At 42.5% G+C, this 26856-nt stretch overlaps 1 protein-coding gene and 1 pseudogene across 1 annotated transcript in view; both read right to left on the bottom strand.

Annotated features, from left to right (window-relative positions):
- PLCE1 (phospholipase C epsilon 1) overlaps positions 1–26856 on the bottom strand; it is a 273612-nt gene that overhangs the window by 94434 nt on the left and 152322 nt on the right. The window lies entirely within an intron of this gene.
- LOC111723153 lies at positions 4190–4314 on the bottom strand (annotated as a pseudogene).

Genomic DNA, 26856 nt, shown 5'->3' with positions numbered 1-26856 from the left:
AGTGATCTTAATAAAACAGGATTTGTAATCTTATCCCCAAAAGGAGCGCTGAAGTAACCTGCCTCTTCCCTTCCACAATAGGCCGAAGTAAATGTGATGGGCCTCCTGCCATCCCTGAGCCTGGTGGGCTTCCATCAGGAGCCTCTGCTCTGTGTCTGCTCTGGAATCTAGGACAAGCCCTGGTCCAAGTCATCCTACGAACCCTGTGGGATTCCTGGACCCTCTCCTGTGGCTATGAGGAATGCCTTGCTCACCATTTCCACGTCTTGTCCTGTACCTGGTAACATTTTTGAAACCCTGGATCATCAGAAATTGTTTTGCCAACAGAGACTGAATGTTACTGGTACTTCTGTCCATTTCTTCCTTCAGTCTGATGTGCTTTTGATGAGTTCTGTCCTACAATGGGAAATCTTCAGAAAACACTCAGAATCGTAATCCTGTTGACTCTTTGAGTTGGAAATTCAAACCTTTCTTCTCACAAATAACAGTGATATACTGAAAAATTAAAACAGTTTCTCAAGGTCACCCAACTCACTAGTAGTCCAGGCCGCTGGCTACATGCTTTCCAAGGCTCTAAGGGTCCTTCCCACTGATGGCAAACCAGAGTCCCTGGAAAGTCACTATTCTTTCAGGACCATGCAGTGACTTACTAGTCCAGTGACTGGAAAGGGTTAATTCACCTGCCCTGGACAGGCCTGCTTCTCAGAGCAGGCAGAGATACCACTTGGTTTGTGTCTCGATCCTGATTATGCATCCAGATTTATTTCCTATCAGGCAAATCATTTTCCATATACTTTCCCACAATGCTAGGAAAAAAATAGCGATACCATATTTCACATGGAAACCTAATTTAATCCAACTGTTCCATTGCCCAGTGTTAAGTCCCCAGGGCCCTTGGCTGTTGAGATTATGTAAGCACTGTTACCATAACCACCACTTCTCCCCACATCTGCTTACAAACTTTAGGGACAATTCTTACTATGCACTAATATATTCATAATTTTATAGGCATTAAATGATAAAAGTGTCATTGCTAATTATGAAATAATAAATGACATAAAAAGAACATGAAAATTCAATGACAATGTCAAAATGTTGACCAAAGCATAAAAAGTGGTCATATTTACTAAGTGGAAAATGGAATGTGTTGCCAATCCAGAGGGAATTTTAGAACACTGAAATCACACAGGAAACCAGAAAAATTGTACAAAGTGCTGTGGCTCAGGCCTAGGGAGTGTGCCTAGAGCAGAAAGGTGCTAACTGTGAAGGATTATTCTGCTTTATTTCAGTAGTCAGCACAGAGTAAGAAGGGAGAAGCCTTCCCTCTCCCGGAAGGCTAGGGGCTCACCCAGGTAACCTTGACCCTCTGGCCCATGCCCACAACTCCTCCACGATTGCCCCTCTCCCAATAATTTTTTTTCTTTTGCTTTTCTCAGTTCTCCGAGTCCTTGCCAAATACAACAGCTTGCTCTTTCTTCTCCCATCAAATACCTTATCTGTGTCACACTAGCTCAGTTTGGAAGGAATGTTCTTGCACCTCTCAGAATGGCCTTTCCCTGGTCCACCATGTCTTGTTGTATGTGCCCTCTGTAAAGCCAAATCCTTGCCTTGGCCTACCAGGCCCCTGTCCATTCCCACCTCATCTCACCTCTCCCCCAGACCCCTTTTGGGGAGGTAAACCAGGCTTTTCCCATCTCAGGGATCTTATATTGGTTATTCCTTCTACAAGACTTCTCCAATCCTCTAGCTTTTTTTTTTTTTTTTAAGTTGGGGGCCTCACTCTGTAGCCCAGGCTGGTGTTGAACTCTTGGGCTCAAATAATCCTCCTGCCTCAGCCTTTCAACGTGTTGAGAGTACAGGCATGAGCCACCACACCTAGCTCCCCAGCTTTTCATTAATCTAACTCCTACTCATCTTTAGGCAGTTAGGATCCTGCCCTGGGCCCATGCTTTAGAAGGCCCCACATAGGCTCTTACCCACTTGTGGGATAGAGGGACACATCCACCCATGGCTGTGCACTCACTTTTAGATCATTCACCCATGTATGCTCAGGCCTCCCACATCCCTGGCCCAAGCACCCCAAGCCCACTTCTGCCCTGCAAGGGCCATTTATCTGGATCAGTCTTCTTGAGGGTCTTCTTTAGTCCCTAGGACTAAATGCAGGTCAAGGGGCAGGGAAGCCGTGGTGGTGGGGTGTGGGCAGAGTTTGAACTTGTGGCCTGAGGTGTCCACACAATGAGCCATTAGCAAGGAAGGGAAGAGAAACTGGGTGGGCCAGAAGGCTGGAGCCTCCTTTGATCCTGTGCCCTGGCCCCTTAAAGGAAGGGATGAGGCTGCCTTCAGGAATCTGATGACAGCATCGCTTTCTTGAGAAGAACTTTCCTGACTTTCCATCTGAACTATGTCACATGCTGTGTGTTCTTTAGTGTCCCCGTGTCATTCTGACCCCAGTGTACATTTAGCGCTATATTTCCCCTGGAGGCAAACGCTGGGGCTGCTCTGCACCCAGGTAGGTGACCGTGTCAGTGAACCGTCAGGATCTGCCTTCTATAAGTCTGAAAGAGAGTCGGTGAATGAGCAAGTGAGTGAATAAATGAATGACTCTTATCTCCTCTAAGAAGGCTTTTCTGATGATTCACCCAATACCTTGAGTTCAATTTCTTTCTGTTTGTCTGAGGCTTAATGTAGTTCCTTGAGTTCAGAATTACATCTGTGCCTGGATTCTCCCTGCCGTGTGCATCTGCATCTGGTTTATTTTTGTTGTATGTGTGTGCCTGACTCTTTCACATGGGTCTGTTCCATGTCCCCCAGCAGGCAAGACCTCAAGGACAGAGACCATCTTTCCCACATTTCTAGTCTGCGGATGCTCAGTGCCTCCAGCCAACAGGCAGGCCAGGCAGAGTCCCAGGAGGCTGTGGGCAGGGAGGATTCTCAGCCTCCAAATGCTCAGGGAGTATATTTGGGAAAAGGGCTGAGCCCTTCCTAGCACTGTTCCCAGGTCCAGAAAAAGGAGACAAATGACTTTCTGCCAGAAAGATCTTTTTGAAAGGGCTGAGCAGTTTTCATAGAAAGATGATGCTTTGTAATGGGTTATCTGGTCACTCTACTGTAAAGCTTGGGATCAGATGATGAAATCTATAAAAGACAACAGAAGTCTGGAAAAAGCTATTTTCAAGTATTTCATGTGCAGTGCACATCCACACCTGCCCTCCATGGAGCTTTACTAAAATCACCATTGAACTAGAGCATGAGGGCATGTACATACACACACACACGCCCAGGCCGTGCTCCTCAAATGTAAAGTACTGACATCAGAATCACTGGAGATGGTAGGTGATTGGGTATTTATTCAAATGAAGATTCCAAGGCCTGACTCAGACCTAAAAATCAGACTCTTTAGTGATGGGCTGAGGAATCTGCATTTTAATATAATCTTTCTGGTGATTCTTACATGCACTCAAATTTGTCCCTTTTTTTAACCCCAGGTCCTTGAGTCAGAGCTCACACACCATTTCTGTAGTACCAGCACAATACTGTAAAACACCCTCTCTGGCCTCCTGGAGCTGACAGTACTGGAGGCTGGGACTGCAACCCCTTGGAACGAGGAAAAGCAGCCAGAGGGAGGCAGCAGAGCATGGCGGTGGAGACATGGGCCCTGGAGGAGGGTGGACAAACCCAGTTTCATGGTTTCCTTGTACAAAAAGAAAGGCTATCTAACTTGTTCTGAGGCTTAATTTTCTTTCCAGTAATATGGGAACAGAATTGGAGATTGTATCTAAAGATCGCAACATAGGGCTTAGTATGCAGGCAAGGGCTCACTAAATGTTTCCTGCCGTGACTACTGCTGCTGGTGGAGGATATCACTACTAGTGTATTATTACTTGCATTGTAGAGAGGCTGAATTTCAGGTAGCAGAATATAGAAATCTGGAAGAGTGAAATCTTTAAGTCCCACCTCTTGAAAATGACAAGACTGAACCAGAAAGAATATGTGATTGCCCTGAAAGGGTTTGTGTCCTGAGCACAGTCCTTTCCTCATAGAAGAATAACTTGCATGTTACTTCTCTAATGGCTTCTCTGCTACCTTGCTAGAAAGAAAATAACATTTTTTCTATTATAATTGCCCAATCATATATGAATAGTTTTAATTTTATTTATTTTTATTTTCATTTTTAAAAATTTTTCTTTCTCCATGTTCCCCCATTCACAATACAGACCAGGCCTGGGCTGGGGTGTACCTAGGGCAGGTTTACTCTGCCTCCTCTTTCTATACAGTCAGTGTAAGAACACAGCCTGTAGTAAGCACCAGGAGGTCTATTTTTATTTTCAGAGATGCGGGTCTTGCTATGTGGTCCAGCCTCACCTCAAATTCTTGAGTTTAAGCAATCCTCCCATCTCAGCCTCCCTCAGCAACTAGGCCTGTAGTTGCATGTTACTGCACTCAGCTGCGCGTGTGTGTGTGTGTGTGTGTGTGTGTGTGTTTTATTTTGAGACAGGATGATACTCTGTTGCCTAGGCTAAAGTGTAGAGGTGGCAGAGGAGTCATTACAACTCACTGTAGTCTCATACTTCTGGGCTCAAGCAATCCTACTGTCTCAGCCTCCTGAGTGGTTGGGACTAAGGCATACCACCATATCTGGCTAATTTTTCTATTTTTTATAGAGATGGGATTTTATTATGCTGCCCAGGTTGGTCATGAATTCCTGGGGTCAAATATTCCTCCCACCTCAACCTCCCAAAGTGCTGGGATTATCAGCCAATACACCCAACCTATACTATAGATAGTTGTATAGTATTCTATCCCAGACCAATTTTCCCCAGCTGTAAGCTCCTTAAAGACAGAGGTTATGACTTATTCATGCCAGATCTCAGTCCCAAAGATACAGTAGCCAGCATGTTTCCCACGCCCAGGCAGTCAGTCTCCTTGACATGAAGTGGGTGCAGAAGAATCTCTTGAACTCCTTGTTCTTCTTGGCATAGGTCCAGTGATGACTCTTTGCTAAGGAGAGACAGAAGGGAAAGGGAGGCACCCAAAAATGGCTTCTTCAGAAGCCCTAAACAGATTTTGGATTATACTCCCTTTCCTTCCCGCCAAATTGCATCACATTTGTCTTCAGAACAAACTCTAAATCTCTCGTTTAGCCTTCAAGGCTGGCACCGTCTGATCTAAATTTATACCTCCAGTAATAATTCTTAATAAGTTGCCCAGCACTTATCCATCTGACATTCCACTCTACTACACGCCTCATTTCCTGTTCTCTGCCTATTCCTAACTGTGTGCCATTTTTCAGTCTGATTCTTTGTGTTGTGAATATATAGGGAGTTTTGTTTGTTTTGGCTGTCTGACATCTCTCCATCTTAATCGAGGCAGATTACATGGAGCTGACCACACTCCTCCTCTCAGTGATTTGTGCAAAGACTGGTTTATGACCCAAGCCAGAGCAATTAGAGCTGTCCTTGAAGATTTTGCTATCAGGAGAAGAGATAATGTTTTTGTTGGAATCATAAACTGTAAAGTTATAAGCTTGGAGCTGCTCACAGTTGTCTTTCCTACATTATCAGGAGAGACTGGTTGACATATCTTGGCTTGAGATGCCCCTTCTTCTAACAAACGGGTATTTATCCATGTTCTGTGCATCAACTGTGCTGAGCACCAGCAAACATACAGACGTGGTACTTGCCCTTGAGTAGCTTGGAGCCTCATGGAAAAAAATGACATAAACATAACACTAGCAGCATGACTGATATCGAGATCAGATCCCAACTTTACCCACCTGTATACTGCCATCTTTAGAAGTCTGGTTTTTCTACCACTTTTTGGTCCCAGTCCCCCTCCCAAAGCATTTTATTTATGTCTCTATGGTAGTGCTTATTCTTTCCACAAACAGTTACTGCATGCCTGTGAATTTGCCAGGAACTATGCTAGACATGAGGGTGGGAGCAGTTAGAACAAGTGTAAGTAAGAAGCATCCTCTGCCTTGAAATTAAATCAGTGGTGTATATTCTGTTTATCTTTTTTCAGCTCCTTGAGGGTAGAGACTTGTTATTCTGGTCATCTTCCTGCTGTTTGCAGAATGTCTGGCCCATAGTTTGAAAAAGATCATTCTTTATTCTCAAATTCTTCAACTGAAACTCCCTTAAATATTGTACTCAGAAATTGGCTTCTAAATTCACAGAAGTTATTTACTGTTTTAAAATCAACTAGAGAAAATATTTTGATCGAGAAATACAAATATCATTTCTAGTTAAATGGATTTTGGAGACTTGCCAAAGGCTATGCAGAATCTTTTCTCTTACCATACTCAATGGCATTAAATAGATTATTCACTGTGAAGCCAATTATTACTGCTATTCAAAAGTAAGCCTTGGCTCGGCGCCTATAGCTCAACCGGCTAAGGCGCCAGCCATGTACACCTAAGGTGGCGGGTTCGAATCCCCAGCCCAGACCCGCCAAAACAATGATGACAGCTGCAACCAAAAAATAGCCAGGCGTTGTGGCGGGCGCCTGTGGTCCCAGCTACTTGGGAGGCAGAGGCAGGAGACTCGCTTGAGCCCAGGAGTTGGAGGTTGCTGTGAGCTGTAATGCCATGGCACTCTACCCAGGGGGACAGCTTGAGGCTCTGTCTCAAAAAAAAAAAAAAAAATAACAAAAGTAAGCCTCATCTCATGTATATCCTCCCCTTTTGTAAAAGTATTTATTGCTAGCCCTGCAATAGGTCTTTGGTTATTTCATTTTATCCCATTTCCACATGATGGGATTAAAATCCATCACTAACAGTTTACATAAAAAGTCTTGATATAAATGAGCTGTTAGCTCCAAACTATCCCGGTCCTACGGCAGGGTCATTTATGAATCAATTTCTTTTTTCCCTGGCATAATACAACACCTTCAATGTGTTAGGCCTGCTCTTGTGAGAGGCGCATTGCTTGTCCCATTTAATCCTCTCAGCCTTTCACAGCTGGTACCGATACTAATTCTCACTTTACAGATGAGGAAGTGAGGTTCAGAGTGACTAACTGGCTTGCTCAAGGTTTTAACCTGTAAACCAGGAATGAGCCAAATAAGAAACCTGTGATTTTAGCCTACCATGCTCTACTATCTTATATTTTCTCTCTTAAGTAGATTAGATCCAATCACACATTAACTGCAGCTTTGTGCCCCTGGGCAGCTACCCGGACCTACCAGGCAAAGAAAGGCTTCAGCAAAGACCATGCAGAGCCCAGCTCCAAAATCTGAGCATTGTGATCAAGTTCCATCACTAGAGATAGAATTCAGCAGTCCAAGAAGTCACAGGGAATGCAGTGTTGGCACTTGCTGGTTTTTTTTTTTTTTTTTTTTTGAGACAGAGTCTATGTTGCCCTTGGTAGAGTGCCATGGTGTCACAGCTCACAGCAACCTCAAACTCTTGGGGTTAAGTGATTCCCTTGCCTCAGCCTCCCAAGTAGCTGGGACTACAAATGCCCACCACAACATCTGGCTGTTTTTTGTTGCAGTTGTCATTGTTGTTTAGTTGGCCCGGGCCGGGTTCAAACCTGCCACCCTTGGTGTATGTGGCTGGCGTCGTAACCACTGTGGTATGGGGACTGAGCCATTGTTTGTTTGTTTTTTTAAAACCAACATTCCCATCCTGTCACTCATTTAAAATTTTTAAAGTCTCTATGACATGCAGAATAGGATAGGATCCTCCTAAATTAAAGCATCTGAAAGGAGAAAGAATGTGTGGGAGGAGACCCGTGAGAGTCCATCCCTGCAGCTCACTCATGGAGACAGCAGGGTGTCCCAAGCAGAGCTTAGAGAGAGTCAGGAGATGTTCTCCAAGTAACCTGGTCCCGAGCCACTGCTCCCACTGGAATGCCTGGTCTCTGCAGTCTCTTTGTTCAAGCTAAGTTGGAGAACTTCAGCAAATATACACTCATTCAGCAAATCATTCCTGAGTACCTACTCTCAAGGAGCTCATGCTCCATTGGGCACCTTTCTGGACGCCCAGGGATGTAGTGAGCAGGGCAGACACAGTCCTCATCCTCCCAGGAGGTGGTGACATCTGCACTACCCAGCATGAGGTGTCCCTCCTCAGCTGTGATGGGGCTGTCAGAGGGGCTCTCTTTTACCTCTCCTGCCTGGGAGGATGTCAACCTGGTGGGCCAGTGAGAGGTTGACTCTGTCATAGGATATTGTTGTCTTTTTTGGATGTCAGTGAAATAATAATGAAACCAAATTCTCTTAACATGTATTAATTCATTTAATCCCGCGACATGCTGATGAGGCATATTGACATTGTCACCCCAATTTTATAAATGAAATTAAAGCACGAAGAGGTTTAGTCACTTGTCTAAGGTCATAAAGCTAATAGGTGGTGGAGGTGGGACCCCAACTCAGGCAGCCCAGCCCCAGAACCCCTGCTCATGATACTATAGTCTTGTGGCATGAGCCGGTTCTTGAACGTGGTTTCTCATGGCTCTGTCTTAGTTATTCCTGAATCTCTTCTTAGGCTACATTCTCTCCGTAAGTTCCTTCATTCAACCTGCTTTACTCACCAGCTCTCTTCTGCCAGCCTTGAATATCTCTGTTGTCTTATAAATCCAAGAACAAACTGGACATTTCCACCTGGAGGTGGAATGCTCCCCAAGTCCACCCTGGCCCTAGTTCTAGTCCTTAACTCCTCCTTCACTTTTGATCCCCAGAGCCAGTTGCTTTCCATGTAGCCCAGATGTCACCTTCCCCAAGAAGCCTCCTCTGAACTCTGTTAGTGGGTCCTCTGCAATTATTACACCACACTGTGACCACTGTCCTCACTGGAGTTGGAGCTCCTTGAAGGTAGGTGTTGTTTCACTCACCTGTTTCTAAGCATGGGTCATGGGTCTGTTAGGTGCTCAAAAGCCTCTTGTTTGGGGTTATGCATAAAAAGCAGCAGCCACAGCAGCCATCTCCCTGGCAGTGCCCCTCTCAGAAGACTGTCCAAGCTCCTGAGTTGGAGGCTGCAGTACGGGAAGGAAGGCAAGATCATTTACCCCATGGCGACAGCGCCATCATAATTGCCTGTCAGCTTGCTCTTCACCCCAGAGGCTCAGAAGGCGAGTGCTGGGGAAGGATACGCCATGACATAGAAGGCCGTGACTAGACGATACCATTTTCCCCGAGGTAAATGGGAAGCAGACAGTGAGGGTAGTGGTGGACTTCTCATCTGCTCTGGAGTGATCTGGGCCTATCCTGAATCTCTCTGAGTGATGAGAAACATGGCTTACTCAAGGCTCCCAGACGGGGAAGCCGCTGGCCACCGGCCACACTGCTGGGGAAAAGGGGATGAGTGAAATTGCCTTCCAGGCCACAGGGTGGGACCAGGAGGTTTGGAGACATGCTGTGAATCCCTCTGGGTCCCAGAACAGGCAGGCACCTGCCATCAGCCAACAGAAGTGAGCCCAGCAAATCATTTTTCATTTGTAGTGATATATAAGTTCTTAGCCACTGTTATGCAGAGGGTCAGCAAGTAGGAGACCAACAACCAAATCAACACTAATGATCAAGCAGGAAGGAGAGAATGGAAGGAAATAAAGTGGTTTGTCTGTGCTGGTGAATGTTTCCCTAAAGACAAATCTGTGTGAAGAAACAAAGGATACTGGCATCCCACCAAGATCAGTTACATCCTGGTTCCACTGGCCACTGGTAGATATAATGGATCATTAAGAAGAAGAAATTAAATTTGCTATCTGTGCAGTACATATGTGTAGGGGTGGAACTTGATAGGGAAGAAATCTGATGAACACTTGAATTCTATCTCAACTTCTCTGTTCTAATGCAGAGAAGGGTGAGTGCCCGGGAAGTGCTCTGTAATGGTGAACAACAGAGGATTTGGAGCCAAAGAAACTGGATTCAGAGCCAAGGGTCATTTCTTGGCTCTGCCTTTCACAATTTCTGTGATCTTGAGCAAGTTTCTTACCTACTCCAAAACTCAATTTCTTCACCCATAAAAAGGGGATAATAAAATTGCCCTGTATCATAGAGGCATTGTGATTAATTAAAAGGGACAATACATATAAAAGCCTCTGGTACTTACAATGGAGTATGTGCTCAATAAATGTCAACTCATACTGATAATTAAAAATAATAATAAACATATCCTTCTTCAAGATGTAGCAACAATGTTGGTCTTTGTATTACAGTGCCAGCTTCCCTTCCCTGTGTAGCAGAGAGGGGACTTTCCACTTTCCAAGGATTCGATCCTTAAAAATGATCTTTGTTTCCTTCCTTCCTTCCTTCCTTCCTTCCTTCCTTCCTTCCTTCCTTCCTTCCTTCCTTCCTTCCTTTCTTTCTTTCTTTCTTTCTCAAGGTCTCACTCTGTTCCCTAGGCTGGAGTACAGTGATATGAGTATGGTACAGTTGGAGGCTCACTGCAGCTTCCAACTCCTAGGCTCAAATGATCCTCCTGGCTTGGCCTCCTGAGTAGCCGAGACTACAGGTGTGCCATCATGCCTAAGTTTTCAACTTTTGGTAGAGATGGGATCTTGCTGTCTTGCCTAGGCTGGTCTTGAACTTTTGGGCTCAAGGAATCCTCTCACTTTGGCCTCCTGAACTGTTGGCATTAGAGATGTGAGCCACCATGCCTGGTCCCTTATTTCTTTTAAATAGGCCAGAATGGCAGAGAGAAGGTGGAAAGGATGCAAGAAAAATGTTCGGAAAGAACATATGACTAGAACATCTAAAGAAAGTTGGCAGTGAGGAGTAGGGAGCAGGAGATGCAGAAGGGATCGCACTCAGGGCTCTCTGAGGAAGGAAGGACATATGGACGTGGTTTGGTACAAGGGCAAATCTTGGAAAAATAGAGGTCACAAATGGTTTCAAAAGGGCAGCCACCCTTAAGAACCCAGGGCCTTTGTCTGAGGACCAACAGGTACACCAGGCTGCAGTGGCAAGTTATCTCATGACACTGGCTATGCTGACATCTTTCTTGCTTTGTGAAAAGGAAGTCTTCTTTTCCAGGGGAAAAGCAGCTTCCACTTCTGAGTGAAAAGCAACAAAGCTGTTCATGAAAGGCAAAAATTCTAGGACGTTCAGCACAGAATAAAATTACTGAATGTGCCTTACCAACTACCTGATCATTAAAAATAAACAGTGAACAACCTGCAGTGAGATTGTGTAACTGGTGAGTGGTAACTGTCCTGGTGGCACAATTTAAGGGAAGTTGGGGCTGACAGCTGAGAGCACAGGATTCAATTCAGGGAGTCAAACATGTGTCCAGGGGGCCGGCTGCGTGCCATGCGAGCTGCACTTGTTACTTCATTTGTCTTGTTTGTTGACTGGCCTGCTTATTCACATGCAGCATTAGATTCTGAACGCTTGATAAGCAGACACTTGATCTGCCAATTTTGAATGAGTGTCATGTATCTTATGTATGCATAGTAGTTATTCAAGAATAGTCCAGTAGCTGTTAACCCTTTCTGCTCCAAAGATCCCAGATAGAAACAGGTCAGCAATGGTTTGTGGTAATGTTTCCTAAACTGTGCCCCAGGGGACAAGTCCTACCTGATGGTAAGTATTTTGTGCAGAAAGTATCTGGGAGCTATATATGTTCAGGAAATGCAGGGGTAACTAAAAGGTTTTCTATGGCAGGATTTCTTGGCAATGCAGCTCTTACAGCTTGAAGCGGACGTAGCCGGGGGTGTCTCTGTCTCTGCAGACCCTCCACCTGCAGGTCTAGAACGCACACCTTCAGCTCTAGAAGCTGCTTCTGGTGGGTGAGCTGTGGGAGGCAGAAATGCCCAGAAACAGCTGCACAGGGTTTTATAATTGTTCTCATAAATCCAGAATCAATATGCCATCAGAGAAATTCCAGAACCAGGACACAAATAAAGATTTGTCTTTATAATCCAAAGTGAGGAGATTAAGGCCAGCTATTATTTCCTAGCCAAGGCTGTCATGAGGAAATAGCCCAGAGAGCAGACCAGCTTTCAGCCATGTGGCTCTAATATGTAATGTGACAACTAATAAATCAAAGGACCTTAGAATATTTGAATCGGAAAAGACCTTAGATGTTATTCAGTCCTTTCCCCTTATTTATAGATGAGGAAACAGAGGACCAGGTTAGGTCACTTACAAAGTCACTCAGTTAGTGAGTGGCAGTGCTGGGGCTAGACCTCAGGATATCTGCTAGTCATAAGCTGCTGGGCTTCAGTTACCTCTGTGATGAGGATCTGATGCCACCACCTGCCCTCCCTCCGTGGGTGCTTGGGGCAGGCTCACCTGGGACATGAAGTGGTGCATGCCAGGAAGGACATAACCCAGGGTGAGGTGAGGGAGTGGACAGCAGGGAGCCCGAGAGGGTGGCAGTGGGTCCTAGTTAAGCAAAAGCTAAGACACAAAAGGGAAGAGAGTCAGGGCCATAAAAATAAGGTGCCCATGCAGGCCCTGCCATGGCTTGGCTCTCAGCAGACGGAGTGGAGTCTAAGAGGTTCCAGTGGTGGGAGAGCTGTCTGCAGAATTCCAGACATGCTGGGCCAGAGAGGGATGCCAGCTGTGCCCTGCAGAGCCGGCTACAGAAAGGAGAGGTGGGGGAGAATATGGGTTTTGGCCACATTTTTAGGGGAGAGACACTGGTGCAGTTGCTGTCTGTCTTATTTAGAGATAGCAACACAGGGAGGGGTCACAGGAAAACCTCTCCTGCCTCTAGGATCTGTTTCAGGAAGGGAGGGGGCAGCTGCTCACCAGCTGCTGACTGTGGGCTGGAGACCCTGCCTGACAGCTCAGTGAGCATCAACCCAGGGGAGGAATTGCAGACATTCAAAACCTTGGAACTGGGAAGGTTGAAGTGAGCGTCAGACCCTTAGAGGAGGGGAAGGAGTGTGGGGATGACTTTGCTGAGTGGGCTGAAGTGAAGGTCTGCCAAGGGGGGTCAGGAAAAGGAACAGACCTGCTTGGGATCCAGGGGCCCTGGGAATTTAGTGGATACACAGATCCTCGACAAGAGGGAGTAGAGGCCAAATGCCAGCCTTGCTTTTCATTTATAGAAAGAGTGAGTTTTAACCTCAGAGGGGTAAAGACATGTTTTATATCTGGCTGAAGAAATCACTTCAAAGAAATATTAACATATGAAGTGCTTAGGATGTAAATGATAGAAACTTAAAAGCAAAAAACACCATTCGAGTATTAGAAGGTGATGCACCTTATACCAAAAAAGCTCCCCAACCAAACTAAAATGAAAAGATCACGCTTTTGGCATGTTGACTGTACGAATATTCTGTACTTGATGCTGTCAGGGAGCCCAGGTGTGAAGTTGGAGGTACCGGCTCTACTAACTGTGTGACTCTGGGCCAACAACTTAATATCTCGTCTGTGCCTTCAATTCAAAGCAAGCCTATGAACAACACCTACCTTATAGAATTGTAGGATTAAAGGAAACAATGTGGAAATGCTTTATGTACTTATAAACATTGCAGAAGTGCTAGCCAATTTTACTAATATTAATGACTTCCACATATGGCATTTAGTTTTATGAGGTACCTGCATTTAATGTGGTGTTTCTTTGAACTTGGAAATTACAGGTTTTTAAAAGAAAAATCATTACTTTTCCCTTGTTGTTCCACTATTCACCCCTTCCCAGGTCTCTCTGCTGAAAAGCATCATTTCTTACTCTCGTGTATAGAATATACCTACATTATAGCCAGCCTCATGCTTCAAATTCTATGTTTTTTTTTTTTTTTTTGTAGAGATAGGGTCTTGCTATGTTGCCCAGGCTGGTCTTAAACTTTGTCCTCAAGTGGTCCTCCCACCTCAGTCTCCCAAAGTGCTGGGATTATAGGCATGAGCCACTGCATCTGGCCCAAATTTTATATTTTTGTATCTCTCCTGGGACAGAGAGTAAGTTATTAAAGGACAATGCCCTTTATGTCCATGAGATATTCCAGGCAAATTGGTAGATGCTAATAAGAGAACAAAAGAAAATTTAACTAGGAGTGACGAAAGTTGAATATAAAACAAGGAATATCTGAAAACTAGATAATTTCATATAAAATTGAACTAAACTAAACTATTTCTATTTTCTCCTATTTTTCTAAATGCCATAAAACAATCAAAACCCAAGTGTGTCAGGCAAGTATTTTCCAAAACAACATTGGTATGCATACATTCCTTTTTCCCTTTAACTCTATAGGAGTAGACTCCAACCTTCTATCAAATATATCTGACACCTGTAGAACATGAACTCAGGCCCAAATTTCCTAAAAATGCCGGACATGTTTTAGTGCTTTAATGATAAAACCCAGATGTCCTATTTTACATGCCCTGAAAAAAAAAAAAAAGAAAAGAAACATACAACCTTACATGGAATTATGACCATTTTAAATCTGATTAAACTCTATGCCAAACAAGGATTGGAAAGAGTATGATGTTTGTACAAACAATCCTTTAAAAAATATTTTTCAAATCCACTTAAATGTTCTAGAAAACTCCTGAAATGTGAGCCAGAAATATTTATTTACATTCCACCCCTGCATGGCAGTGTTAGTTTGGGGTCATGTGTTGGTGCTGGGAGCAGGAATCGTGGCGATGATTAGCTTTGTTCTCTAAACTGTGTTTTCAGGCCTGCATGGAACAAACCCTGCTTTGGCCATTTATGCATATGGCAATACCGTTTACAGCCCAGTGATTCTTTCTTTTGTTTTTTAATTTCAAGTTAATGTGAGGCTACAAACAATCAAATCACAATATTTAAATTTGTTAGGAATAGTCCCTCTTGTAGTTATGTCCTGCACCCAAAAGGTGTCATACACCCCTACATTGTGCCCATTCAGTGGGAGCACCCCAACCCCCCCTTCCTTTCCCTCCCTCATTCCTCCTCTTCCCGTTTGAAATGAAATGAGTTTTTCTCCTACGTGGGCGAGAATTAGATCATCTACTGGCTTCATGTTAGTATTGAGTACATTGGATACTTGCTTTTACATTCTTATGATCCTTTACTGAGAAGAATGTGTTTCAACTTCATCCAAAAGATATAAAATCATCATCCTCTTTATGGCTGGATAACATTCCATGGTATGCATATACCACAGTTTGTTAATCCATTCCTGAATTGATAGGCATTGATGTTGTTTCCATGTTTTGGTGATTGTAAATTGAGCTGTGATAAACAATCTAGTTCAGTGTCCTTATGATAAAATGATTTTTTTCTTCTGGGTAGATGCCTACCAGTGGATTGCAAGGTCAAATGGGAGATCTAATTTGAGTTCTTTGAGGATTCTCCATACTTTTTTCCAAAAAGGTTGTATTAGTTTGTAGTCCTACCAGCAGTGTAAAAGTATTCCCCTCTCCCACATCTGAGGCGGCATCTGCAACTTTGGGATTTTGTGATGTAGGCTATTCTCACTGGAGTTAGGTGATATCTCAAGGTGCTTTTGATTTGCATTTCTCTGATGATTAGGGATAATGAGCATTTTTTCATGTTTATTAGCCATTCATCTGTCTTGCTCAGAGAAGTTTCTGTTCATATCTCTTGCCCAGTGGTATATGGGATTGTTAGCTCTTTTTTGTTGATTAATTTGAATTCTATATAGATACTAGTTAACAAGCCTTTGCCAGATTTGTAATATACAAATATCTTTTCCCATTCTGAAGGTTGTCTATCTGCTTTGATTATTGTATATTTAGTTGTGCAGAAACTTTTCAGTTTAATTAAGTCCCATTTGTTAATTTTTGTTGATGCAATTGCCACAGAAGTCTTCATCATAAAATCTTTTGTCAGGTTGACATCTTCAATGGTTTTCCCCATACCTTCTTCTAGGATTTTTTTTTTTTTTTTTGCAGTTTTTGGCTGGGGCTGGGTTTGAACCTGCCACCTCCAGCATATGGGGCCAGCACCCTACTCCTTTGAGCCATAGGTGCCACCCTTCTTCTAGGATTTTAATCATTTCCGGGCTTAGATTTAAATCTTTGTCCATCCTGAATCAATTTTTGCAAGTGGTGAAAGGTGTGGGTCAAGTTTCAAGGTCTTTTACATATAATTATCCAGTTCTCCCAGTACCATTTATTGAATAGAGATTCTTTTCCCCAGTGTATGCTTTACTTTGGTTTATCAAAGATCAGATGGCAAGTAGAGACTGTTTTCATCTCTTGGTTTTCTATTTGGTTCCAGGTGTCTACGTCTCTTTTTTTTTTTGAGACAGAGTCTCACTACAGTAGACACCTCAGTAGAGTGCTGTAGCATCACAGCTCATAGCAACCTCAAACTCTTGGGCTTAAGCAACTCTTTTGCCTCAGCCTCCAAAGTAGCTGGGACTACAGGCGTCCATCACAATGCCCAGCTATTTTTTTGTTGTAGTTGCCACTGTTGTTTGGCAGGTTTGGGCTGGATTCGAACCCTCCAGCTCTGGTGTATGTGGCTGGCACCCTAGTTGCTGAACTACAGGGGCCAAGCCTCTATGTCTCTGTTTTTGTGCCAATACCACGTTGTCACTGTGGACTTGCAATATAGCCTAAAGTCTGGTAAGGTGATGCCTCCTGCTTTGCTTTTATTACTAAGAATTGCCTTGGCTATATGGGTTTTTTCCTGGTTCCATACAATACAAAAAAACTATTTTTGCCAAATCTTCAAAGTATGATGGTATTTTAATGGAGACTGCATTGAATCTGTAGACTGCTTTGGGAAGAACAAACATTTTAACAATGTTGATTTTGCCCAGCCAGGGTATGCTCTTCCATTTGTTAATGTCTTCAGCTATTTCTTTCTTTAGGGTTTCAAAATTCTCTTTGTAGAGGTCCTTCACCTCTTTTATTAGGTATATTCCTAGGTATTTCATTTTCTTTGAAGCTACTATAAAGGGAATTGTGTTTCTGATGAGTTTCTCAAGTTGGCTGTTAATGGCATATACAAAGACTGCTGATTTGTGGACATTGATTTTATACCCTGAGATGTTACTGTGTTTCTTGATCACTTCCAGGAGTCTTGTGGTTGAGTCTCTGGGATTCTCTAAGTATAAGATCAAATCATCAGCAAAGGGCAAGAGTTTGACCTCCTCTACCCCCATTTGGATGCCATTTATATTCTTCTCTTGCCTGATTGCCTTGGCTAGAACTTCCAGAACTATGTTGAATAGTAGTGGCAATAGAGGACCCTCTATGGTTCCAGTTCTAAGTGGAAAACCTTTCAGTTTTACTCCATTTGTATGATATTAGCTGTTGATTTGTCATAGATGGCTTCAATCAGTTTAAGAAATGTGCCATCTATGCCTATATTCTTTTTTTTTTTTTTGAGACAGAACCTCAAGCTATCCCCCTGGGGAGAGTGGGGGGGCATCATAACTCAAAACAACCTCCAAAACCAGGGCTCAACCCCGTCTCCTGCTTCAGCCTCCCAAGTAGCTGGGACCACAGGCGCCCGCCACAATGCCTGGCTATTTTTTTTTTTTTTTGGTTGCAGCTGTCATTGTTGTTTTGGTGGGTCCGGGCTGGATTTGAGCCCACCACCTTAGGTGTATGTGGCTGGCACCTTAGTCACCTGAGCCACAGGCACCGAGCCTATGCCTATATTCTTAAGTGTTCTTGTGAGAAAAGAATGCTGAATTTTACCAAATGCTTTTTCTGCATCTATTGAGAAGATCATATGGTCCTGTTTTTGCTTCTATTGATATGGTGAATTACTTTTACAGATTTGCGTCTGTTAAACCAACCTGGAATCTCTGTGACGGAGCCCACTTGATCATGCTGTATAAGTTTTTAATATAGCTGTAATCTATTAGCTGAGATTTTGTTAAATATTTTTGCATCTATATTTATGAATGAAATTGTTCTCTTTTTTTTTGAGACAGAGTCTCACTCTGTCATCCTTCGTAGAGTGCTGTAGTGTCACAGCTCACAGCAATCTCCAACTCTTGGGTTTAAGCAATTCTCTTGCCTCAGCCTCCTGAGTAGCTGGGACTACAGGTACCCACCACAATGCCTGGCTATTTTTTGTTGCAGTTGCCACTGCTGTTTTGGCTGGCCAAGGCCAGGTTCAAACCCACCACCTTCGGTATATGGGGCCGGCGTCCTACCCACTGAGCCACAGGTGCCACCCTAGTTCTCCTTTTTAGTTGGGTTCTTTCCTGGTTTTGGTATTAGGGTGATGTTTGCTTCATAGAATGTGTTGGGGAAGATTTCTTTTTGTTTTGGAATAGTTTCTGCAGCATGGGTATCATAAGCTCTTCTTTGAAGGTTTAATAGAATTCTGGTGTAAAGCCATCTGGTCCAAGGTATTTTTTTATTGGAAGATTTTTTTATTGTTTCTTCGATCTCCTTAAGATGATTCATTAGTTTGTTAATGTGCGCTCTCTCTGTTTTTCAGATGCAAGCATCTAATGCAATAAATTTCCCTGTTAAGACTGCTTTTGCAGTATCCCACAAGTTTTGGTAACTTGTAGATTTATTGTTATTATGTCCGAAGAATTTAACAATTTCCTCCTTTATCTCTTCTGTGACCCAAATGTCATTGAGCATAAGGTTGTTTAATTTCCATGCCTTTTTGTTGAGTTTTTGTTGAAGTTGAGTTCCACTTTATTGCTTTGTGGTCTGAGAAGATACAGGTATAATTTCAATTCTTTTTTTTTTTTGAGGTTTAATTTGTATCCTAGGATATGATCTATTTTGGAGGATGTTCCACTGGCTGATGAGAAGAACTCCTTAGCTATACTTAGCTTAGCTATATACTCCTTAGCTATACTTAGCTTAGCTATATACTCCTTAGCTTTTGGATAGTGTGTTCTATTAAGCACATTTGTTCTAGGGTCACATTTAAGTCTCTTGTATCTTTGCTTGTTTCTCTTTAGAGGATCTAACCAGGTCTGTCAGAGGGGTGTTAAAGTCCCCAGCTATTATGGTATTATGGGATATCATATTGCTCAGACCACTCAAGGTCTGTTTCATAAATCTGGGAGCACTGAAGTTGGGAGCACACATATTTAGATTGAAATGTCCTCTTGTCATATTGTTCCCATGTTAAGGGGAACAATATGACAAGAGGACATTTGTCACTTCAGTTGTATGAAGTGACCCCCAGTGATTCTTAAATGCAGCTCAGTTTCAGAACCACCAGGGAGAGTTTCTTAATAATACTCAATTTGCAGTTGCTACCGTTCAGCATCTAATTCAGTATACTTGGGAGGGGAACAGGAATCCATCTTTATGAAAAGTTTTCCTGAGTGATTCTGATAAACCTTGTGTTTGGAAACCACTTATCTAGGGCCCTGGTCATTCTCAACTTTAAAATGTGCATAAGAATTGCTGAGGATCTTATAAAAGTGCAGATTATGATTCAGTGTGTGAGGGTACGAGGGCAGAAGATTCTGCATTTTCACAAGTTCCCAGATGCACCTGATGCTGCTGGTCTGGGGGCCACACACTGCTTTTCATTCTCAGGTTTCTTCTATCTCTTCCAACATGGAACAGTTTCTTCTGTCTTTCCCTGTCTTTTATGTCTTCACGTAATTGCAGAGAGTTTAGGACTTATGTGCCATAGGATGGCCCTTAGCCCGGGTGGATGTATGTTTCATGATCAGCCTTAGATGATACTGTCTTGTCAGGAACACACAGGACAAGGCTGGGTTCTGCCCTGGCATCTCACAGAGGGCACGTGATACAGACCGTTTGAGCTAGTGACAAGGATCTTGACCACCTGGGGTCTCCACCCTAAAGTCACTATTTTCTCTCTCTTAGTTTATTTTTATTTTGTGATGAGGTATTCCTCAGGGATTATAATTTTTTCCACTATATTGTAATCCATTACTATCGTTATTTATTCTGAAGCTCGAATTATCCTAAAGTGTTGCCTGGGTCCTTTTGACATGTTTTTATCATTGTTTGAGCATTTCCTTACTTTCTGGCATAAAAAGATGTTTCAGATTTATCTTTAATTTTCCCTGCCGCAGCAGTGGAATCAGCCATTTCTCTAAAAAGCCCTGGTTTCTTTTTAGTGAAGGATGTATTTAGAATTCAATATCTGTGCAATTAATGTGCTCATTCCTAGTAGAGTGGCATTGATTTGAGGTCCCCTAGTCAGACAGAATTTGAAAAAATATACACACATATACATACATATATAACTATTCCCTTATTTATTTGCATATATATATTAAGAACATAAGTTTATAATGAAATCCATTTCCAATTTTACATCTCAAGGTTCTCTATAGTCTTCCTCCTTTCTGTGTTGTAAGTAACTTTTCTAAACATAAGAAACCTGGCTTTCATGTAGTTATCCTAAATATATTTCACTTCTATACTTAATCATTTTAGTTATGTGCTCAAAGTGACCAAGCTGCCAGCCATTTGGGTCCTCTCTTCTATCCACCACCTGTGTGTCCCCTTCACCACCCTGTATGTGTGAGTGCTGGGGGCATGCCCCCGACATACCACGATGTGCCCCTGACATGCCACTGATGTGCCTCTATGTCCTGCCACATCCCTCCCTACCTGAGCCAGGCTTGACCCCAGCTCCTCTATGCTGAGAAAGAAAGGGAAGATGGAAAGGCTGTTCATTCTTGGTAATGGTCCACTATGCAATAATAGTATGCATGTTTGAGCTACATGTGATAGTTAATAAATTCATAATTATGAAATAAGTTTGATCTTTTATTAAGGCATTTACCAATGCAAAAGTAAGCATTAAAAGACAATGAGAGAGAGAGTGCATGCACTGAACTTTAGGGTTGTAAAGAACCTTAGAGGTCTCTTACATAGTTTGAAATTTGGGCCCCCAAGGCTGTATGGCACTGCTCAGATACAACACTGAGTATGCAGAGGTTCTGCTCATGAAGAGAGTCTGGGGAAAGAGTAAGGCAGAGTTTCTTCAAGGAATATTCCTTAGGGATCCTCAGAGCATTATTTCAGTGCCACTGGTCTGGTCCAGCCCCTCAAGCTCTACACAAGAAAAGGCAGCCTTTACCAGTCACTTTGCTCTCTGCTAACAACAATTTCAAATCCCTGGCTATATAGATTTGTCCACCGTTCATGGCTGACGTGTGGCCAGGAGGAACCCACAGGTCCAAGCTATAACTAATAGAATAATGTAGATCAATAAAAAATGAATCAACCACAAGTACGTGGATGAATTCATCAATATGGATGAATTTCAAAACAAGGTTGAGTGAAAGAAACAATTCAGAAGGGAATACACAGAATGGGATAAACCCTCCAGTGACTTCCCGTTTTATCTTGGGTAATACTGAAAGCACTTCCAAACACCTACTCGGCTGTACAGACCGGGCCTTCTGGCCCCCTCTCCTACTGCTTCCCTCCTGTCCCTTCTAGTTCAGCCCCTCCTCAGCCACACTGGCCTCCTCATATATGCCAGGTGCACTGCCCGCAGGGCATCTGTACTGGCTGTTCTCTCTGCCTGGAATGTTCTCCCTCCCTTCACATGTCTGGTTACCTCCCTCTCTCAACCCCTTCTGTCTTTACTCACAGACCAGCTTCTCAGTCAGGTTTTCCCTTACCACTTCCTTGGGGTTGCAATAGCCACCCCCACTGCAACATAGCCTGCCCTTCTGCCCTGTTCGATTTTTCTTCCTGGCACTTATCACACCATATATTTATCTCATTTATCTTATCCCCTGCAGTCATCTAAATAGAATGGAAGCTCCATATGGGTAGGGATTTGCATTTGTTGTTTTACTGCTGAGTCCCTTAGAGCGGTGCCCAGCACAGAGCAGACACTCCATCAATATTTCTGGATGAATGACTGAATGAACAAATAAATGGTATTCATCTGATATTCCAGGAATGGCCTTAAGAAGCAACCACAAGTGCTGGCCAACTGGTGACAGGAGGAAGTGCTCATTTCCAATCGTCCTGGATGAGAAAAGTCGTTTCTGGCAGCCTGCCTCGGACATGGAATTCTAGTTGACAGATGAACAGAAAAGACCACTTAGGAATCTGGGGATGCTCATCCTGCAAAGGGCGTTAGGATGCTGCCCTCCTCCCAAGAAAGCTTAAAGCATTTTAAAGAAGCCATAGTACATTTGTTTCCTAATGGGGGTAGCCGACTGGCAACCTCTGCCTTAGAATCTTCTCAGCCGGTCTCTTTTCTATGTTCTATTTATTCAGTGATTCGACAAATATTTGTGGAGAATGTCTCAGGGACAGGCTGAGGCTTTCACTTCCCGTGCATAACTTTATTCTTTTCAGATTTATTTGTATGCAACTGTACTTCATCTTTCTCTCTCTTCCTCCCCCCCTCCCCAGATGGCTGGTTTAATCTTTCTTAATGAAAGTAATGCATGTTTATTGTAAAAAAAAAAAATCCAACATCATAGCATTCTCTACAGTAGGAAATGAAATTCCTTCCTTCCTTCCCCATTATAGGTCAGCATGATAATAAAATTTCTTGGCACTTTCTGCAGGTGCACAGGTGAGAGTCCCCTGGGGAATGGAAAGTAGTAGAAGGAAGAGAATTTTCCAAACTTGGATTACTTTTATATATAAAATAGCTTGCCAAGAATCTCCATTTCCAACTTTCTGTAGCATGTCATACTTGTCTAAAGCTTGGCTAAGGCAATTGTTTTTCAAGAAAGACATCTGAAAGGTCATGCCGGGAGTTCATTCCTTAGATTTTCAAAGCTTTATTCCCATGCCAAGTATGACAGTTGATAAGGGACACACCTGGACTAGATTACCTCCTCTCCCAATCATATCTTTAGGGTCGTGCTTTGTAATTATGTCTTTTTATTAAAGATCAATATAAAATATTGCCAAACAGCAATTGTTTCTGCAAATGTCATTGTCCTCAAAACTGCTCTTGGCCATTTTCTACAGGACACATAAGTGACATTCCTCCCAGAGTTCTAGAAGGCAGCTCGGACTTTCTGAAGATTTGGTGTGCTATTGCTTCTTTACCTCCTCTCTCGCTTTCCTTCTTTCCCATGCTTTCCCCCATCCTCTATTTTCGATAATGAGAATACCATAACCCATCATAGCACCTTTTTTTTGCCTGCGTTGCCAGGAAGCTCTGACCAACTTTTCGGTCAGTGGAATCTGTTTCCTTTGCCTAGATGTTCTTTCTTGCACGACTCTAGTCTTTTTATTTGACCATTTTAAAAAGCTTCCTCAGCTACTCTTTTCCTCTTTTCCTTTTTCACAAATAAGAAGAAACATAAATAAGACATTAACAAACAGTTTGATGCTGACATTTTACAATTTATAGGTAAGGAAAAAAGGCCCAGAGAGGTTGCCTTTGCTAAGAGTTACAAACAACTAGTGAGTGGAAGATTTCAGACAAAACCCTAAAGGTTCCTGCCCTTTCTGTTACCTGAAACTGTTTCAAATTAAAGACCAGTATTTCTCTGGCCTTTGCATGTTATAGAAATTCACTCAGCATGTTTTCCTTTCACTTCTGCTGTTGGGAAGGGAAAGCCAGGCAGGGGTCTGCTTGCTCTTCTCTCCAACCATCATTGTCAATGCACAAGGTTGGCAGAGCTCAGGAGGGAAAGAGATAGGTTCTCACCTCATTTCACTTCTGCATCGAGGCTCAACTACAGCAACTTATCAAATCCCCATGAGACTTCAGATATAATTATGGGGATATGGATGAAACCGTTTTAGAAGTCAAAATGTGTCAGGCATGGTGGCTCATGCCATTAATCCCAGCACTTTGGGAAGCTGAGGTGGGAGGATCACTTGAGGACAGGAGTTTGAAGCTGCCCTGAGCTACAATCATGCCACTGCACTCAAACTCAGGCAACAGAGTGGGAAAAAACAAAACAAGCAAACAAATACACAAAAAGAAGTCAAAATGTTCCTGAGTATCGTGTTTTTGTTGCAGAGCATGAGGTCATCCAAAGGAAAGAAACAGTAAGTTTAATGCAAGCTGAAGAACTCTGCATTTTAAAGTTTTAAAAATGGTAGTTTGTAATCCCAAGCTGAATGTGATCAATCGGATTTAAAACAATAATTTCTGCCTAAAATATTGATAGAAAGTAAAAATTCCTATTTGCACCTTTATGTTTCCTTGTATATGGCCAATGTAAAAATTGGTTCAGGAGATGCTCACTCAGATAAATATTCAGGATGTTCTGACTGGGGTTCAAATGTGGCATGGAGGAGGGGTCACAGTTGGGAGCAGATAGTGTGACAGAGCCATCATTTATCCACCTAAGGTACCACTGTGTATAGGGGCTTTGGAGGCATAGTGACTGCCCTGGATTCTAATTCTCCCACTAGCATGAATTCACATGTTTTCTAAGCTCTTTGAACTTCAGCATTCCCATCTATAAAATGGGAAGAACCCCTGGACTGTGAAGAGGATTTAATAGGCTTCATATAGAATGTGAAGCACACAGCACACTTCAATAGTTGTAAGTATTAACCATCACAAGTCAGATGAGAGTGGCTGTCATAGCCAGACAACAGCAATCTTGCCTAACCAACCAAGCAAGGATCATAAAGAAAAACCCAAGGGGACACCAAAGGTACGAAAGGTACTGTTATAAAACAGATGCTGGGTAAATTTGGCCGCGGATAGGCTTAACTCTTTGGGGCCAAGGTAGCTGCAGAGATGACAGATTTCAGACTCAAACTGATTCAGATGTATGTCAGAATGAATCAAATCAATGAATAACCTCTGAACCTGATCATAGTCTAACTTTACCATCCTTATATAGCTTGTAGCCAAGGGGCCAAGGTTTCCTCACAGTCATCCAGTCATAAGTGGCTGAGTGAGCATAGAATGTGGCAAAGTGCCTCCAGAGAGTAACAAGGGAGAGATTTCAGGCTCTGCCCAAGAAGGAACCCTGACAAGTGGGGTGGCCATTGGCCCCGAGTCTCCTGGGGTATGAGTAGGGGAGTGCTGGCTTCCATGGGGGCAGCAGTGGTGGTGAAGTTCTTGGCTCAGTTTTGTCACAGACAGTGATCTGGATCTGAATGTAAAAACATCTTGACAGAAACTTTCTGTTACAGGAAATTCACTGGAAAGCAATGAAAAGATTAAACTGCTACATATCCTTTAAAGGCATCACTATTGTCTTTGCGGGGGTGGGGTGAGGGGAAGAGTACTTGTAGTTAGCAATATATAAAGTTGATAAAAGGAATATGGGAGTTTTCCCTGCTTGTAAAACATCTTGACTGATGGAGCTAGATGGTCCAGATGTTGATTCTGTGGACATATTCTACACGTGGTAGTCACAGGAAACAAATACTGTGTTCTGTACCATTTGTGAGTTGATCTTAGTTGTATGGTTGCTCTTATTTGCGAATTTGAAAAGCAAAACTAAATAGCTAACATTTAAGAGAACCAGCACACCAAGAATCAGGTGAAGAACAACTAAACAAAGAAACCAAACTAAAACCAAGCTGGATTTTGTCTTTGGCTTGGCAAAAAGAGTGGCCTTTGATTCGGTGTTTGATATTTTGAGTGGTTATCTGATGGATTCTTCTTCTTATTTTATTATTATTATTATTATTATTTTACCAATTCTTTCTTTATATTTCTTTATGTTTTGGAAAAGAAATTCCTCTGAAAAATCTCCAGCCATCTTTTTCTTTGAGTATCTCAATCAAAATCAGCAAAACAATCATAATAAATGTTTCACTTGAGGCTCATATGATAATTCAATGTCATAATCATTATAACAACACATGTTGTTAAAATTTTCATCAAGATTAAACTGAAACACTTAAGAGAATATTTTTCAGCAGGGCAAAGTGGTATAGATATACAAATGACATTTTAGGTCTTTCTATCTCTCTTAATTTTGTGAAAGGCGATATGTTTTTAAAAGGTAAACTTCTTATTTTAGAATATTTTTAGATTTACAGAAAAATAGCAAGAATAGTACAGAGGATTCCCATGCAGTTGGCACCCAATGTCGCTTTTATTAATGTCTTCGGTTAGCATGGCACATTTGTCACAATTAACAAAATAATATCGATATGTTACTATTAACTAAATTCCATATTTACCATGTCTCTGTTTTGACCTAATATCTTTTTTCTAGTCCAGGATCCCATCCATAATCCCACACTGTATTTAGTCATCATGTCTCCTTAAGCTCCTTTTGGTTGTAACAGTTTCCCAGACTTTCCTTATTGTGAATGACCTTGGTATTTTTGAGAAGCACTGGTCAGGTATTTTGTAGAATGCCTTTAAATTGGAACTTGACTTATTTTTTTAAATCATGGTTAGATTGGTGTTAAGGTTTTCTGGGAGGAAGATCGCAGAGGAAAAGTGCCCTTCTCATCACATGACCTGGAGGGAACATAGTGTCAACACGATGTCTCCCCAATGATGTTGACCTTTATTACCTGGCAGGGGTAGTATCTGCCAGGTTCCCCACTGTAAAGTTACTCATTTTCCTCGCTTTCCATATTATATTCTTCGGAAGAACAAGGTGTGGGAAGTTATGCTTCACCTTCTAGAGGGTCAAAATGTTATTTGGAATTCTTTTGTATAGAAAATTTGTATATTCTCACTCATTTACTTATTCTCCCCCATTTATTGAATCATATCAGTATAGACTCATGAATATTTATTTTATATGTTTGGTTATCATATAGTACTTCTTTGGAGTTGAAACACATTCTTCATAGTAAAGTATCATAAGAATGGAAAAGCAAATATCCAATGTAATCAATACTAATAGCCAGTAGATACTCTAATACATACACATATAAGAGAAAAACTCAATTCAGTTCAAGATAGGGGAGAGGGAAGGAGAAAGGGAGAGGGGGAGGAGGGCAGGGTGTGGGTATATTCCCACTTAATGGGCACAATGTAAGGGTATATGGCATACCTTCTCAGTGTGGGATACAACTGGAAGGGCAAATGGTGTACCATCTCAGTGTGGGATACAACTGGAAGGGCATATGGTGTACCTTCTCAGGGTGGGATACAACTAGAAGGGCATATGG

The sequence above is a fragment of the Otolemur garnettii genome, unplaced genomic scaffold, assembly GCF_000181295.1.
Source record: "Otolemur garnettii isolate 467f Iridium unplaced genomic scaffold, OtoGar3 scaffold00008, whole genome shotgun sequence".
In the NCBI taxonomy this organism is placed as follows: Eukaryota; Metazoa; Chordata; class Mammalia; order Primates; family Galagidae; genus Otolemur; species Otolemur garnettii.
Note: the sequence above shows the minus strand (reverse complement) of the source record. Positions and strands in the feature narration are given on the sequence as shown.